The 15932-nt window shown below is 37.7% G+C and overlaps 2 long non-coding RNA genes and 1 pseudogene across 4 annotated transcripts in view; all 3 read right to left on the bottom strand.

Moving 5' to 3' along the window:
• The window catches only part of LOC309620857, a 1080383-nt gene that overhangs the window by 787899 nt on the left and 276552 nt on the right, over positions 1 to 15932 (bottom strand). The window lies entirely within an intron of this gene.
• Positions 1 to 15932, bottom strand: part of LOC309620833 — a 132123-nt gene that overhangs the window by 69369 nt on the left and 46822 nt on the right. The gene's annotated exons all lie outside the window — the stretch shown is intronic.
• LOC309620710 (cofilin-1 pseudogene) lies at positions 9095 to 10406 on the bottom strand (annotated as a pseudogene). Its single transcript has one exon. The product of its transcript is annotated as a cofilin-1 pseudogene (transcript).

Consider the following 15932-nt stretch of genomic DNA (forward strand, 5'->3'; position numbering starts at 1 on the left):
ACAGTAGTGACAGCCATTCTTGGGAACTCATTCTACCACATGGGGACTGGTACTGGAAAGCACCATTTTGGAATCTTTCCTCTAGCTTAGCACTTGGACCCAGCCCTGCCTACTGGCCTGTTGGCACTAGTACTGGTACACCTTAGGCCAAGCAATAAGCTGGGCAGGGACATGGCCCCACCAAGTAGCAGGAAGGCTGCCTTAAAACTCCCTGCACCCACAGCCACACTGGGACAGGGCTCTGTCCAGCAGAGGACCCAGGACCCAGCTCCAGACACCTGTGTGCCAGCACTAACTCCAGGACCCAGCTCTGCCAACCAGTGGGCAGGCAGCAACGCCAGTACACCATGGGTCCCAGCCCTGCCCCATCAGTGGGCCGCAACAGCAACTCTGGGAAATTGAGGGTCCTTCAGCCAGAGACCCTGGTACCGGCTCCACCTACCAGTGAGCTGGCACTAGCCCCTGAAGCCCCTAGGCCTCAGCCCCGCCCATCAGAGGGCTGACACTAGCCCTGAGACCAGCCTCATACACCAGTGGGTAGGTACAAGCTCCGGGGCCCCTGTGCTCTGGCCATGCCCACCAGCAGGTGGACACGAGCCCCAGGACCACTGCAGCACCACAGCCTGCCTTGTCAGGAACCAGCCCCATCCACCAGCAGACAAAGACCAGCTCTGAGACACCTTGGACCCTTCAACTAGCTACTCCAGGATCTGGTACCTCCCACCAGTTGGCTGACACAAGCTTTAGGCACACTGAACTCTACAGCCAGCTGTGTCAAGAGCCGGCCCCATCCACCAGCAGGCCAACACCAGCTCCAGGATACCTAGGGCCCTGCAGCCAGAGATCCCAGGACCAGGCTCCACCCAACAGTGAGCCAGCACTAGCCTCAGAACTTCCTGGGCTTCAGCCCCAACCTCAATCAGTCCAACACAAGCTCTGGAACCCCTGGGCCCTGGAGCCAGAGACTCCAAGACCTGGTTCTGCCTGCCAGTGAGCTGGTATTAGCCAAGGACCTGGCTTCACCCACTGAGGAGCAGGAATCAGCCCTAGGATCCCCTGAGCCCCAACCCCACCCACTAGCAGGCAGATACCAGCCCCAGGACCACACAGCCCCATAGCCTGACCTGTTAGGACCCAGCCAACACACCAGGAGGCCAACACCAACCTCAGAACCTCCCAGGCCCTGGTCCTGCCCACCAACATACAAACACCAGCTCTGGAACACCTTGAGACCTTCAGCCAGCATCTCCAGGAACCAGCCCCCCCAAACCAGTGGGCTGACAACAGATTCCAGACACAAAGAGCCCTGTAGCCATAGACCCTGGGACCAGTTCCCAGAGTTCCAACAACCAATTAACCATCACTAGCCCCAGGACCCCCTGAGCCTCAGCCCCATTCAACAGCAGGACAGCACCAGCCTAGGGACACTCCAGAGCCTGCAGCCATCCATGTCAGGAACTGGCTCTACCCAAGAGTAGGCTGAAGCTAGATCCAAGAATCCTGAGCTCACAATCACTCACACCAGAATGTGGCTCTGCCCACCAGTGAGCCAGCACTAGCCCCAGGACCCCTAGAGTTCCATAGCCAAATGCCTTGTGACCCAGCCCGCCAATGAGCAGCCAGCAGCCTCTACACAAAGCAGAGCCTGGCAACCAACTGGTCCAGGGGCCAGCCACACCTACCAGATTGCACACATAATCAGTCCACCACAACAGAAGGACCCACACAGCCCACACAGAATGCACAACTAGAGCATATCGCTCTGGTGACCAGAGGAGAATGTGCTGTTAGGATGCATAGGACATCTCCTACAAAAAGCTACTTCTCCAAGGTCAGGAAAAATAACCAACCTACCAAATACATAGAAATAAAAACAGCAAATCAGACAAAATGAGGAAATAGAGGAACATGTTACAAATGAAGAAACAAAATAAAACTTCAGAAGAACTAAGTGAAGTGGAAAAGGTCAATCTATCCAATAGGTGTTCAAGGTAATGATTGTAAAGATGATCAAAGAACTCAGGAGAATGCATGAACACAGAGAGAAATTTTTAAAAGAGTTAGAAGATATAAAGAAGATCCAAACAAAGCTAAAGAATACAATAACTGAAATGAAATATACACTAGAAAGAATCAACAGTAGATTAAATGATGCAGAGGAATGGATCAGAGAGCTGGAAGACAGAGTAGTGGAAATCACTAAAGCTGAACAGAAAAAATAAAAAAGAATAAAAAGAAAAGAGGACAGTTTAATAGACCTCTGAGACAACATCAAGCACACTAATATTCACATTGTAGGGGTCCCAGAAGGAGAAGAGAGAAAGAAAAGGGCAGAAAACATATTTGAAGACATAATAGCTGAAAAGTCCCCTTTCTGGGAAAGGAAACAGACATCTCAATCCAGGAAGGACAAAAAGGATCATCCTAAAGATGACCACATCAAGACATTGTAATTAAAGTGGCAAATGATAAAGAGAGAATATTAAAACAGCAAGGGAAGAGCAACAAGTTATATACAAAGGAATTCCCATAAGGCTGTCAGCTGACTTTTGAGCAGAAACCCTGCAGGCCAGAAGGGAGTGGCACAATATATTTAAAGTGATGAAAGGGAAAAACCTACAAGAATAATCTATCAGCAAGGCTTTCATTCAGATTTAATGAAGAGATCAAAAGTTTTACAGACAAGCAAAAGCTAAAAGAATTCAGCGACACCAAGCCAGCTTTACAAGAAATGTTAAAGGGACTTCTCTAAGCAAAAAAGAAAAGGCCACAACTAGAAACATGAAAAGTATGAAAAGAAAAAGCTCATTGGTAAAGGCAAATATACAGTAAAGGAAGTAAATCAACCATGTGCAAATCTAGTAGAAAGGTTAAAAGAAAAAAGTAGTAAAAATCATCTATATCTGCAAAAAGTAGTTAAGGGATACAGAAAAGAAAATGATGTAAAATGTGATGACAAAAACAGTAAACTTGGGGGGGAGGGGAGGAAAAATGCAGGCTTGTTGAAATGCATTTGAAATTAAGAGATCAGCAACTTAATATAATTATATACACACACACACTCACACACTTACATATGTAAAACTCACAGTAACCACACCAAAATCTATAATAGATACACAAACACAAAAAGAGAAAGGAATCCAAACATATCACTAAAGGTAATCTAAATATATGACTAAAGATAGTCATCAAATCTCAAGGGAAGAGAACAAAAGAAGAAAAACAAAGTAGAAAAACAACCCCAAAACAATTAACAAAATGGCAATAAGTATTGGTACATACCTATCAATAATTACTTTAAATGTAAATAGACTAAATGCTCCAATCAAAAGACATAGACTGGCTGAATGGATACAAAAACAAGACCCATATATATGCTGCCTACAAGAGACTCACTTCAGATCTAAAGACACATGCAGACTGAAAGTGAGGGGATGGAAAAAGTTATTCCATGCAAATGGAAATCGAAAGAAAGCCAGGGCAGCAATTCTTACAACAAACAAAATAGACTTTAAAACAAAGACTCTTACAAGAGACAAAGAAAGACATTCCATAATGATCAAGGGATCAATCCAAGAAGATATAACAATTGTAAATATATATGCACTGAACATAGACACACCTAAATACATAAAGCCAATATTAACAGATATAAAGGGAGAAACTGACAGAACACAATAATAGTAGGGGATTTTAACACCCCAGTACATCAATGAACAGATCATTTAGACAGAAATTCAATAAGGAAACACTGCTCTTAAATGACACATTAGATCAAATAGACTTTATATACAGTAAGTCCCCTACATTCAAGTGAGTTCCATTCAGAGAGTGCGTTTGTAAGTCCAATTTGTTTGTAAGTCCAACAAAGTTAGCCTAGGTACCCAACTAACACAGTCGGCTATATAGTACTGTATATAAAAGGTTTATAATACTTTTCATGTAAATAATACATAAAAAACAAATACAAAAAATAAACATTTTTAATCTTACAGTGCAGTACCTTGAAAAGTACAGTAGTACAGTATAACAGCTGGCATACAGGGGTTGGCATTGAGTGAACAGGCAAGAAGAGTTACTGACTGGAGGAGGGAGAGGAGGTGGGAGATGGTAGAGCTGAAGGATCATCAGCAATAGGAGACAGAGGGCAAGCTGCAATTTCACTCACGCCTGACGTTGATGACACAGGTTCTGGTTCCTTGCTGGATTCAATTCTATCTATCCTCTTGAGAAAACAATTCAGTGATATCTGGGTAGTAGCTCTTTTTTCTTGTCATAGATGACACGGTAGAACTGGATTGCATTCTGAATGGCTGCTGCAACCTTCGTGTACTGTTCTACACTTGTGTCCTGTGCCTCAAAAACTAACAGTGCCTCCTCAAATAAAGAAAATCCCCTTGCCATTTCTTGCATCATGAAACTTTTTTGTTCTTCAGTTACTTCTTCTTCCTCTTGTCTCTCTTCGTCCTTCCTCTGGGCCTCCAATTCATGGCGCTTCTTAGCAGTACCAACTACATCACTGCTGCTTTTACACTTGCTTCCGGACATCCTGGGCTTGAAATAAAGATACTGTACTACTGTACTCTACAGTAAAGTACACAAAACCATAACCACTTGTAGGGGATGCAAGCATGTGACAATGTACACCAGACACATGAACTAACTTACGTGATTGGACATATGAATGCACGTTCACATCTTTGAAAGTTCGCAACTTAAAGGTTCATAAGTAGGGGACTTACTGTATATATATATAAAACATTCCATCCAAAAGCAGCAGAATACACATTCTTTTCAAGTGCACATGGAACATTCTCCAGTATAGATCACATGCTAGGGCACAAAACAAGTCTCTGTAAATTTAAGAAAATTGAAAACATATCAAGCATCTTTTCCAAACACAATTCTATGAGACCATAAATAAAACACAAACACATTAGCTATCTATTTTGTATATAAACCTGCTGTATAACACAGGGAACTCTACTTTGCTGTACAGTAGAAACTAACACAACATTGTAAAACAAGTATACCCCAATAAAAAAAAAAAAACACAAACACATAGAAGCTAAATAATATGCCACTAAACAACCAATGGATCTTTGAAGAAATCAAATAGGAAATGAGAAAATACCTGGAGACAAATGAAAACATAGACCCAATGACCAAATTCTATGAGATGCAGGAAAAGCAGTTCTAAGAGGGAAGTTTATAGTAATACAAGCTTACTTCAGGAAACAAAAAAAATCGCAAATAAACAACCTAACCTTACACCTAAATGAACTAGAAAAATTAGAACAAACAAAATCCAATGTTAATAGAAGTAAAAAAATCATAAAGATCAGAGTAGAAATAAATGAAATAGAAATTTAAAAAAACAAGGGAAAAGACAAATGAAAATAAGAATTGGTTGTTTGAAAAGATAAACACAATTGATACAACTTTAGCTAGACTCATCAAGAAGAAAAAGAGAGAGGTCTCAAATCAATAATACCAGGAATGAGAAAGAAGTTACAGTTTACAACACAGAGATACAAAAGATCATAAGAGATTACTGTGAACAACTATATGCCAATAAAATGGACAACCTGGAAGAAATGGACAAATTGCTATGAGCGTACAATCTCCCAAGACTGAACCAGAAAGAAATAGAAAACATGAACAAGCCAATGACCAGTAATGAAATTGAATCCATAAAAACAAAGCAAAACAAAACAAACAAACAAACAAAACTCCCAACAAACAAAAGCGAAGGACCTGATTCATACAGAGATGAATTCTACCAAACAAAGTTAACACCTATTCTTCTAAAATTATTCCAAAAAATTGCAGAAGAAGGAACACGTACAAACTCATTCTACAAGCACAGCAACACCTTAATACCCAGAACAAAGATATAACTAAAAAAGAAAAATTCAGGCCAATATCACTGATGAGCATAGATGTAAAAATCCTCACCAAAATATTAGCAAATTGAATTCAACAATACATTAAAAGGATCATATACCATGATCAAGTAGGATTTAATCTCAGGTATGCATGTATGGTTTTATATCTGCAAATCAATCAATGTGATACACCCCATTAATGAATTGAAAAAAAAATCATGTGATCATCCCAATAGATGCAGAAAAACCTTTTGACAAAATTCAACATCCATTTATGATAAAAACCCTCAACAACATGGGTATAGAGGGAATATACCCCAACATTATAAAGTCCATTTATGATAAGCCCACAGCTAACATCATACTCAACATTGAAAAGCTCAAAGCATTTCCTCTAAGATTAGAAACAAGACAAGGATGCCCATTCTTGCCACTTTTATTCTACATAGTATTGGAAGTCCTATCCACAGCAATCAGACAAGAGAAAAATAAAATGATTCCAAACTGGAAAGAAAGAAGTAAAATTTTCACTGCTTGCAGATGACATGATACTACACAAAGAAAATCCTAAAGATACCACAAAAAAACTACTAGAGCCCATCAATGAATTCGGTAAAGCTGCAGGATACAAATTTAATAAAAATAAGTGTCTTTCTATTCTATACACTAACAATGAACTATCAGAAAGTGAAATTAAGGAAACAATCCCATTTACCACCACAACAAAAAGAATAAAATACCTAGGGATAAATCTACCTAAGGAGGTAAAAGTCTGTACTTGAAAAACTATAAGACATGGATGAATAAAATTAATGACAACACAAACAGATGGAAAAGTATATTATATTTTTGGATTGGAAGAATTAATATTGTTAAAATGACCACACTACACAAAGCAATCTACAGATTCAATGAAATCTCTATCAAAATACCAATGGCATTTTTCATAGAACTACAACAAAAAAAATTTTTAATTTGTATGGAAACACAAAAGACCCCGAATAGCCAAAGCAATCTTGAAAAAGAAAAACAAAATTGGAAGTATCACACTCACTGACTTTAGACTATACTAGAAAGGTATGTTAATGAAAACAGTATGGTACCGGCACAAAAACAGATACATACATCAATGGAACAAAATAGAGAGCCCAGAAATAAACCCACACACTTGTGGTCAATTTAATCTATGACAAAGGAGGCAAGATTATATAATGGTGAAAAGACACTCTCTTCAATAAGTGGTGCTGGAAAAACTGGGCAGCTACATGTAAAAGAATGAAATTCCATTTTTTTTTCACACCATATACAAAAATAAACTTAAAATGTATTAAACACCTAAATTTAAGACCTGAAACCATAAAACTCCTAGAAGAAAACATAGGCAGTACACTCTTTGACGTATGTCTTAGCAATATTTTTTGGATCTGTATCCTCAGGCAAGGGAAACAAAAGCAAAAACAAAAGCAAAAGTAAACAAATGGGGCTTCCCTGGTGGCGCAGTGGTTGAGAGTCTGCCTGCCAGTGCAGGGGACACGGGTTTGAGCCCTGGTCTGGTAAGGTCCCACGTGCCGCGGAGCAACTGGGCCCGTGAGCCACAACCACTGAGCCTGCGTGTCTGGAGCCTGTGCTCCGCAACGAGAGGCCGCGTGAGAGGCCCGCGCACCGCGATGAAGAGTGGCCCCCACTTGCCGCAACTAGAGAAAGCCCTCGCACAAAAACGAAGACCCAACACAGCCAAAAATAAATAAATAAATAAATAAAATTAAAAAAAAAAAAGTAAACAAATGGGACAATATCAAACTTAAAAGCTTTTGCACAGGGAAGGAAACCATTAAGAAAAGAAAAAGACACTCTATTAAATGGGAACAGATATTTTCAAATGACATGTCTGATAAGGAGTTAATATTCAAAATGTATAAACAGCTCATACAGCTCAATATAACAAAAAACTCAATTAAAAAATGGGCAGAAGACCTGAATCAACAGTTTCCCAAAGAAGCTGTAGAGATGGCTAATAGGCACATGAAAAGCTGTGCAACATAGCTAGTCATCAGAGAAATGCAAATGAAACCCACGAGATACCAGCTCACACTTGTCAGAATGGTTATCATCAAAAAGAACACAAATAACAAACATTGGCGAGGATGTGGAGAAAAGGAATGCTTGTACACTGTTGGTGGGAATGTAAACTGGTGAAGCCATTTTGAAAATCAGTATGGAGGTTCCTCAAAAAGTCAAAAATAGATCTACCATATGATCCTCTAATTCCACTCCTGGGTATATATCCAAAGAAAACGAAAACACTAATTTGAAAAGATATATGCACCCCAATGTTCATAGCAACATTATTTACAATAGCCAAGATGTGGAAGCAACCTAAGTGTCCATCAACAGATGAATGGATAAAGAACATGTGGTATATATATACAATGAAATATTACTCAGCCATAAAAATAATAAAATTTTGGCATTTACAACAACATGGATGGACCTAGAGGGTATTATGCTTAGTGAAATAAGTCAGACAGAGAAAGAGAAATACTCTATGTTATCACTTATATATGGAGTCTAAAAAATAAAACAAATGAATATAACAAAACAGAAACAGACTCACAGATACAGAGAACAAACTAGTGGCTACCAGGGGGAGAGGGAAGGAGGGAGGGGCAAGATGTACAAACTACTATGTATAAAATAAGTAAGCTACAAGTATATATTGTATATCACAGGGAATATAGTCAATATTTCATAATAACTTTATTTATTTATTTATTTTTATTGTTGTGTGTGTTTTTAATTGAAAGTCCCTTACTGGTCCTGCTTCCATGAGTGGTTGTGACCAGGGGAAAAGGGGGAGGGGAACCAGGTGGTGCAGGGAGGGGTCATCTCCACAACATTCCATTTATACACAGAACTAAACAGACAAGCACAGAGTCACTATTGTGGTTAGACGTTGGCAGCATGGGAAAGGGGAGGAACAGGTGGGAAATTAGGGTGTTGGCAAAAAAAAAATACAGCCCTCCCCAAACAGGGGTTCCTGGGGAGAACTTGATCTGTTTCAACCCAAGAGGAATCAGAAGATCAAAAGCTGTTTGGGAAGGCCAGAACTGTCAGGGATGGAGGGAGAAGGAGGAAGATCCAGGGGGTGGGGGGGCTGTTTGGCAACTGGGGTGAAGGGACTGCCCTCTTCCTGCTGGGATCCCCCCAGCCCCTCAGGTCTGGTAGGAAGAGGGCAGCCTGCAACCCCCGTAGGCAGGTCTGGGGCTGCCAGATGCCCCAGGCAGGGGGCTGGAGGGAGCTCACAAAGGCTTGCCCTCCAGGGAGATGATGGCATTGCTCCCCAGCTTCTCTGTCAGGGTGCAGGGGTCCCTGACCTCCTTACAAGTTTGCTTGTAATTCATCTTGATCTCCGTCAGCTTCTTCTTAATGGCGTCCTTGGAGCTGCCATAGATCATTTTGCTCTTAAGGGGTGCACACTCAGGGGTCCAGAAGATGAACACCAGGTCCTCCTTCTTGCTCTCCTTGGTCTCATAGATTGCCTTATAGAGGACGTAGTGGCAGCCTTTGTCTGGCAGCATCTTGACAAAGGTGGCGTAGGGGTCTTCTACAGTCTGGCCCACATCACCTACCAGGATCTCCTTGCCCTCCTCCAGGATGATGTTCTTCTTGCCCTCTCTCAGGCAGAAGAGCACCACCTACTTGTCCTTCTTCACCTCCTCTGGTGTTGACAACTTACACATCTTCATGTCACTGAACATTTTGATGACCCCTTCAGAGACAGCCACACTGGAGGCCATGTTTCCAGAAGCAAAAAGGAGAGAGCAAGGAGAGCCAGAAAAGACAAGAGCCGCTGCAGCTGCTGCCAGGATGCAACTTATCATAATAACTTTAAATGGACTATAATCTGTTAATTTAATTGCTATGTTTTACACCTGAAACTAATATTGTAAATCAACTATACTCAATTAAAAAATTATCAAATTTTGTTATGGACCATGTTTTTGGTGTTGTATCTAAGAAGTCATCACTAAACCCTAGGTCACCTAGAGTTTCTCCTATGTTATCTTCCAGGAGGTTTATACCTTTGCATTTTACATTTAGTTTTCAGATTCATTTTGAGTTAATTTTTGTGAATGGTGTAAAGTCTGTCTAAATTAATTAATTAACCTACTTTCTGTCTTCCTTCCTTCCTTCCTTTCCACGTGGATGTCCAGTTGTTCCATCACAATTTATTGAAAAGACTATACTTTCTCCATTAAATTGTCTTTTCTTCTTTGTCAAAGATCAGCTGACTATATTTATGTGGTTCTATTTCTGGGCTCTCTATTCCATTCCATTGATCCATTTGTCTATTCTTTCACCAGTTTCAAACATTTTCATTATTGTAGCATTATGATAAGCCTTGAAGTCGATTAGTGTCAGTACTCCAACTTTGTTCTTCTTAAATATTGTGTTGGTTATTCTAGGTTTTTTGCTTTCCATATAAACTTTAGGATCAGTTTGTCAAAATACACAAAATGGCTGGCTGGGATTTGGATTGAGACTGCATTAAATCTATAAATCAAGGTGAGAAGAACAGAGATCTTGTTAACATGGACTCTTCCTATCTATGCATATGGAATATCTCTCATTCATTTAGAATCATCTGATTTCTTTCATCAGAGTTTTGTAGTTTTCCTCATTGTACATATTTTGTTAGATTTATAACTAAGGATTTCATTTTGGGGGGTCAAAGATAAATAGTACTATGCTTTTAATTTCTAATTCAAATTGCTAACTGTTGGTATATAAGAAAGCAATTGACTTTTATATATTAATCTTGTATCCTTCAAATTTGCTAGTCATTTATAAGTTCAGTGAAATTATTTTGGGTCAGTTCTTTGCAGTTTTCTACATAGACATTCATGTCAATTAAAATGACTTTTTAATTGTGATAAAATATGTGTAACATAAAATTAATGAATTTAATGATTTTAAGTGTTTAATTCAGTAGTGTTAACTATATTCACATTGTTGTGCAATCACTCTCCAGAACTTTTCATCTTGCAAAACTGAAACTCTATACCCATTAAAATACAATTCCTCATTCCCCCCTGTCCCCAGACCCTGGCAACCACCTTTCTACTTTATGTTTCTGTGAATTTGACTACTCTAGATATTTCATATACGTGGATAAAAGTGAAATCATACAGTATTTGTCTTTCTGTGGCTGGCCTAGTTCACTTAGTATAATGTCCTCAAGGTTTGTCCATGATGTAACATGTATCAGAATTTCCTTCATTTTTAAGGCTGAATAATATTCTATTGTATGTATATATCACATTCTGTTTATCCATTCATCCAACAATGGACCCTTAGGTTGCTTCCACCTTTTCCTTATTATGAATAATACTGCTATCAACATAGGTGTACAAATATCTCTTCAAGACCTTTGTATATACACCAAGGATTTCAATAGGTATCAGAGACTAAAATTTCCACTGGTGTCCTTGTTTTTGTCTTTCCTGTTGTCCTGGGGTTTCCCTAGAGACTTCTTAAATATTGTCTGAGATGCACCATTTTTTTTTAAAGTTGTATTCTTCTGTTATTATATAGGATACCTATTGATGTGCTGATGAGGTGTGGGGGTGGTGAGGCGTTCTATATTGCTATGATTAGGTCTCAGTCTTCTAATGAGTCTTTGGCCCTAGCCTATGACTTTCCACGTATATCTCAGTTTTGTTTGCCCCTGCCCCCTTAGGAGTGACAGGAAGGCTAGAAGGCACTGGAGTTGGGTATTTCCCTTCCCCCAGATTGTTAAGGCCCTGGTAAAACTCAGGTAGGTTAGGCTCTGACCTAGGTTTCTATTGAGGGTGGGCCTTATTAAGAAGAACTGAACACTCTGGGCATATCTTAAAATGGCTGTATTTCCCCTCTCCCTGCTGGAGACACAAAGGGATTTTTCTCTGATGTTCAAAAAGTCATGAAAAGTATGGGGGCTCCCCTAAGACTGCACTCCCCTGCAGTTTTTAACTTTCAAAGTAGTCCATATTGAGCTTCCAGCAATTCATCAGTTACAGATTAGGTTTTCCTACCCTGGCACCAGTTCCCATGGAGTTTTCTGCTTCTGAGCTTCTACTCTGATAAATTGTGATTCTCTTTTTCCACTATTTCTTCAATTTTGGGGGCTGCATTTGCCCTGCGACCTCAGCTTTCTGATGGATCTAAGAAGAGTTGCTGATTTTCAGTGTGTTCAGCTTTTTTCTTGCTGTGTGAATGAGAGAACTGACATCCAAACCCCTTACATGCTGGACCAGAAACCAGAAGTCTAAGCCAATAATATTCTAAAACATAAATATTACCACATCAGCCATATGCTTAAAACCCATCAATAGCTCCTTATTGCTTTTAGGATATAAACCTAATCTTAGATATTTCCCAAAGGCCTTGGTTTTTCTTATTCCTGGACTTAAAGAGAAGACAGGTCAGTGAATATCTTCTTGTCTTCTTACCTAATGATACTCATGATTACCTATTTCGATGGAATGTCATCCCCCTCTGCACATTCATAAGTATGAATAAATATTCAAGGAAGCAATATCCCTTTGTGCATATCGACTATATTGTTTTCCCACCTACAACCTAAATATAAAGTAATTAAATCTCACCAAAGAAGGATTTGACTTTTAAAAAGCAAAATTGGGGATATGGCAAAAATCAATATGTTGAGGTCAATCATTACTCAGTAAACCAATTTATTTTAAAGCTAAGAAATTAGACATAAAGAACATGAATGTTACTTGTGTTAAAATGCAATTAATTTCAATATTAGTATACTAATATACTATAACAACTTAGTATCCTTAAGTTGTGACATAGTGACACAATACTGAAGAAGACGGAAGAAATCATTTTTTAAAACTTAAGTAAAATGAAAACTTCTTAATTATTTTCCTTACATATCAATTTACTTGAGCAAAGAATTGTCAGGTGAAGGAATTTAGGATTAGGTATAGAAATTAGAAGGCAATCCTTATTTAATGTCATATAACTTATTCATCCCTAATGATAGATTTAACGTTTGCATAAGTGAGATATGAATCATATGTCAAATGCCAAAATATGTAAAAACCACATTTAGGAAAAAAATCTCTCCTCACATCCAAATGTCAAGTAAGTCTCTATTAATTAATTTCTAGCAATTACTGTGGATATCAGTCCATAACTTACCAGATCTATTACACTTGTTTTAAAGGAAAACTAAATAAATAAAGAGAAATCAATAAGGTCATATGACTTTTTTTTTCTGTGTTTTCTGATTTGCATTTACTTTGAATACAAAGGTCATTTATTTTCAAGAAAACTATTTTGAACTTATTTATTTAAAAATGTATTTGTCAATAAGATGACTTGAATTACTAACTCCTAATTCCTGTTTTCTCAATACCTTTTTTTGTATAGTATGGCCCAGGACAAGCTACTCTGCCACAAAATTTCTAGATTCTGAGTAAAATGTAGTTTTTGTTGTTGGAATTAAGGGACACCTCCAATAAGTCACTGGGGCAAAGGAAAACTAAAATACTGAAATACAATAGTACGTAAATTAAGAAAAGAATAAGTATTTTTAATTTTCCCTATACACTAATAGGTTCCTGGATGTTAAATGGGAGGTAAAAAGCTCTTCCTGAGTCTACTGGGTCTTGACTGTCTTCAGCTCCACATGCCATAGTGGCATATTTTAGGGTGGAACATTGTGCTACCCTTCTGCTACCTAATAGCAGAGCCTCACATTTTATGAAGCAAAAATTAATACAGTTGCAAGGAAATATTGCCAATTCCACCAACATAGTGAGTCAATACAGCTCTCTTTAGAGAATTGGAAAAAATATACTAGATTTGAAAAACAAAATAAGCTTGATTTATTGCACTTACATAAAACACTGCAACAAACAAACAGAAAACACACATTGAACATTAATGAAAACTGACCACCATAAAACAAGTTTTGTTTTAAAACTCTTATGTTTCACTGTAAGCACTTTTAAAGAGTTCTATAAATCTTGTAGAGATGACAAAAGGAACTATACATGGTAAAAATTCCTAGTATACTAGACAATACTCTGGTATTGTCTATAAGTCCTATTTTTCCAAGGTAGCTGAGATCCTCACTTAAGGTGAATATTAAAAGGTGAAACTTCTGCATCACTTTGAACTTTCATTTCAAACCCGCATTTTTTTCCTATGAGGTCTCTATCCTCTGTAATCCATTGGCTTGCCAGTGTGGCACCCTGACTCAACATTATTAGGATGAAATCAGGTATTTCTCACCATCTTAATCACAGAAGATCAAAAACTAAAATGAATCTCCAAAATGTCAGTTATCCAGAGAGCCAGTCTATTTTTAGACAACTGATCTACAAATCACCAAACCACTTCAGGGTTAAGAGGTGGCATCTGGTATGTATTGGTAAATAGCATTAGGTTTAACTAACTTTTTATTCTCTTTAATTTTACATATTTTCAAAAATAATAAATCTCATTAAACTTTAACATTATGTTATGCTCTAATAAATTATATACATTTGTTTTCCATGGTAATTATTAGAAACATATAGTTTTGCCATTCATAAACAGCTAAATTAGCACATTTACATTTTAAAATGTTTCTCTGGCATTTTTTTCCCTTTGAGCATCAGTGAAAAACTCACGCCTATGTCAAAGGTTACTCTGAATTTTGTAACCAGTGGTTTAAGGTCAGTATTGCCATTTAGATATACAATTCACTATATAACACTGAAGACAAAGAAATTGTCAGCTAAGATTTTTGGGGGGGTGGCGTCCTAGGTGATTATATTAGCTTCCTCCTGAGTGTAAGTGATTAAATGGCATAATATCCTAAGTATGGTTTATAGGGCTATTTATAGGAAAATTATAGTTTTGAGTAATATTATTTTAGCTATGTGTCTTATTTATAAGAGATTATTTGTAATACTGTTTTTATGGTGAGCTAAAAGAGAGCGTTATTTGAGTTTTTGTTGGTTTTAAGTACTACTTCCTGCTGTTTTTAGAAATCTATAAATAATATCTGAAAACTTTGACCCACTTTTCTGTCTCTAATTTTTTTTTATCACAACAGTTGCTATATTGATCAATTCTCTGATTCTCTTATTCCTTTATTATTTTTTGGTTTTCTTCTTGAAGGTAAAATGAAGCTGACTCATATTTTGATAATCACTTGAAATCTACATAATCCCCCTTTGTTAAATAACCCTTTGTTAAATAAAACTTTCAAGTTGCAGGCAAAACTACTGTTCAACTTTGATCATTTTTAAATAACTTTTCATAGTAGTTACAAAGATATGCTAATAAAGGAGGTGGGATGGGTAATGCACTAATATATCTAAAACAATTAAACCAGGTCAAGTGATAGAACATAGAAAGCCTGTCTATGTAGAATTTCCATTTTCCACATTAACAGAAATATTATTTATTACTAATCACTTAATGGAATTAAAAATACCTTTATAGATGTTGATCCTAGGTCACTGAGAAGACTGATAAATTCAGACATTCCACTAAACCTTGAATGTATGACTATTATTTTTGTCCAAATTTTTGCTTATTTTATCATTGTATGGCAACTAAATAAATTTTGAATGAGCTGAATCATGCACAAAATCTCCATGCATGAAAAATTTTGTTTTCCTCTTCATAAAAGAAGTTAAATTTTTAAATCATCTTTTTTTCTAAGAATATACTTTAATCAGAGAATAATCCTTTAAAACTACACTAGTTAAAGATCTTAAACTTTGGCCCTTGTATAGGTAATTTTTCAAAAGTTTGTGGTTTTTTTCATAATCAAATTGTATCACTGACATAATGGATCCAAACAATTATTCTGAAATTGACCATTAAAAGCATCCTTAAGAAAATCTTCATCATTAAATTGGATGGAGAGGGAAAAGACAACTAAGTATTTTTAATCACTGAACTGTTTATGCTCAGGATATTAAATTTCATAAGTGCTCTGAATTTAGGAAAATATACTAGTGTGTGAGTTGG

Source organism: Balaenoptera borealis (assembly GCF_965194805.1).
Source record: "Balaenoptera borealis genome assembly, chromosome: X".
In the NCBI taxonomy this organism is placed as follows: Eukaryota; Metazoa; Chordata; class Mammalia; order Artiodactyla; family Balaenopteridae; genus Balaenoptera; species Balaenoptera borealis.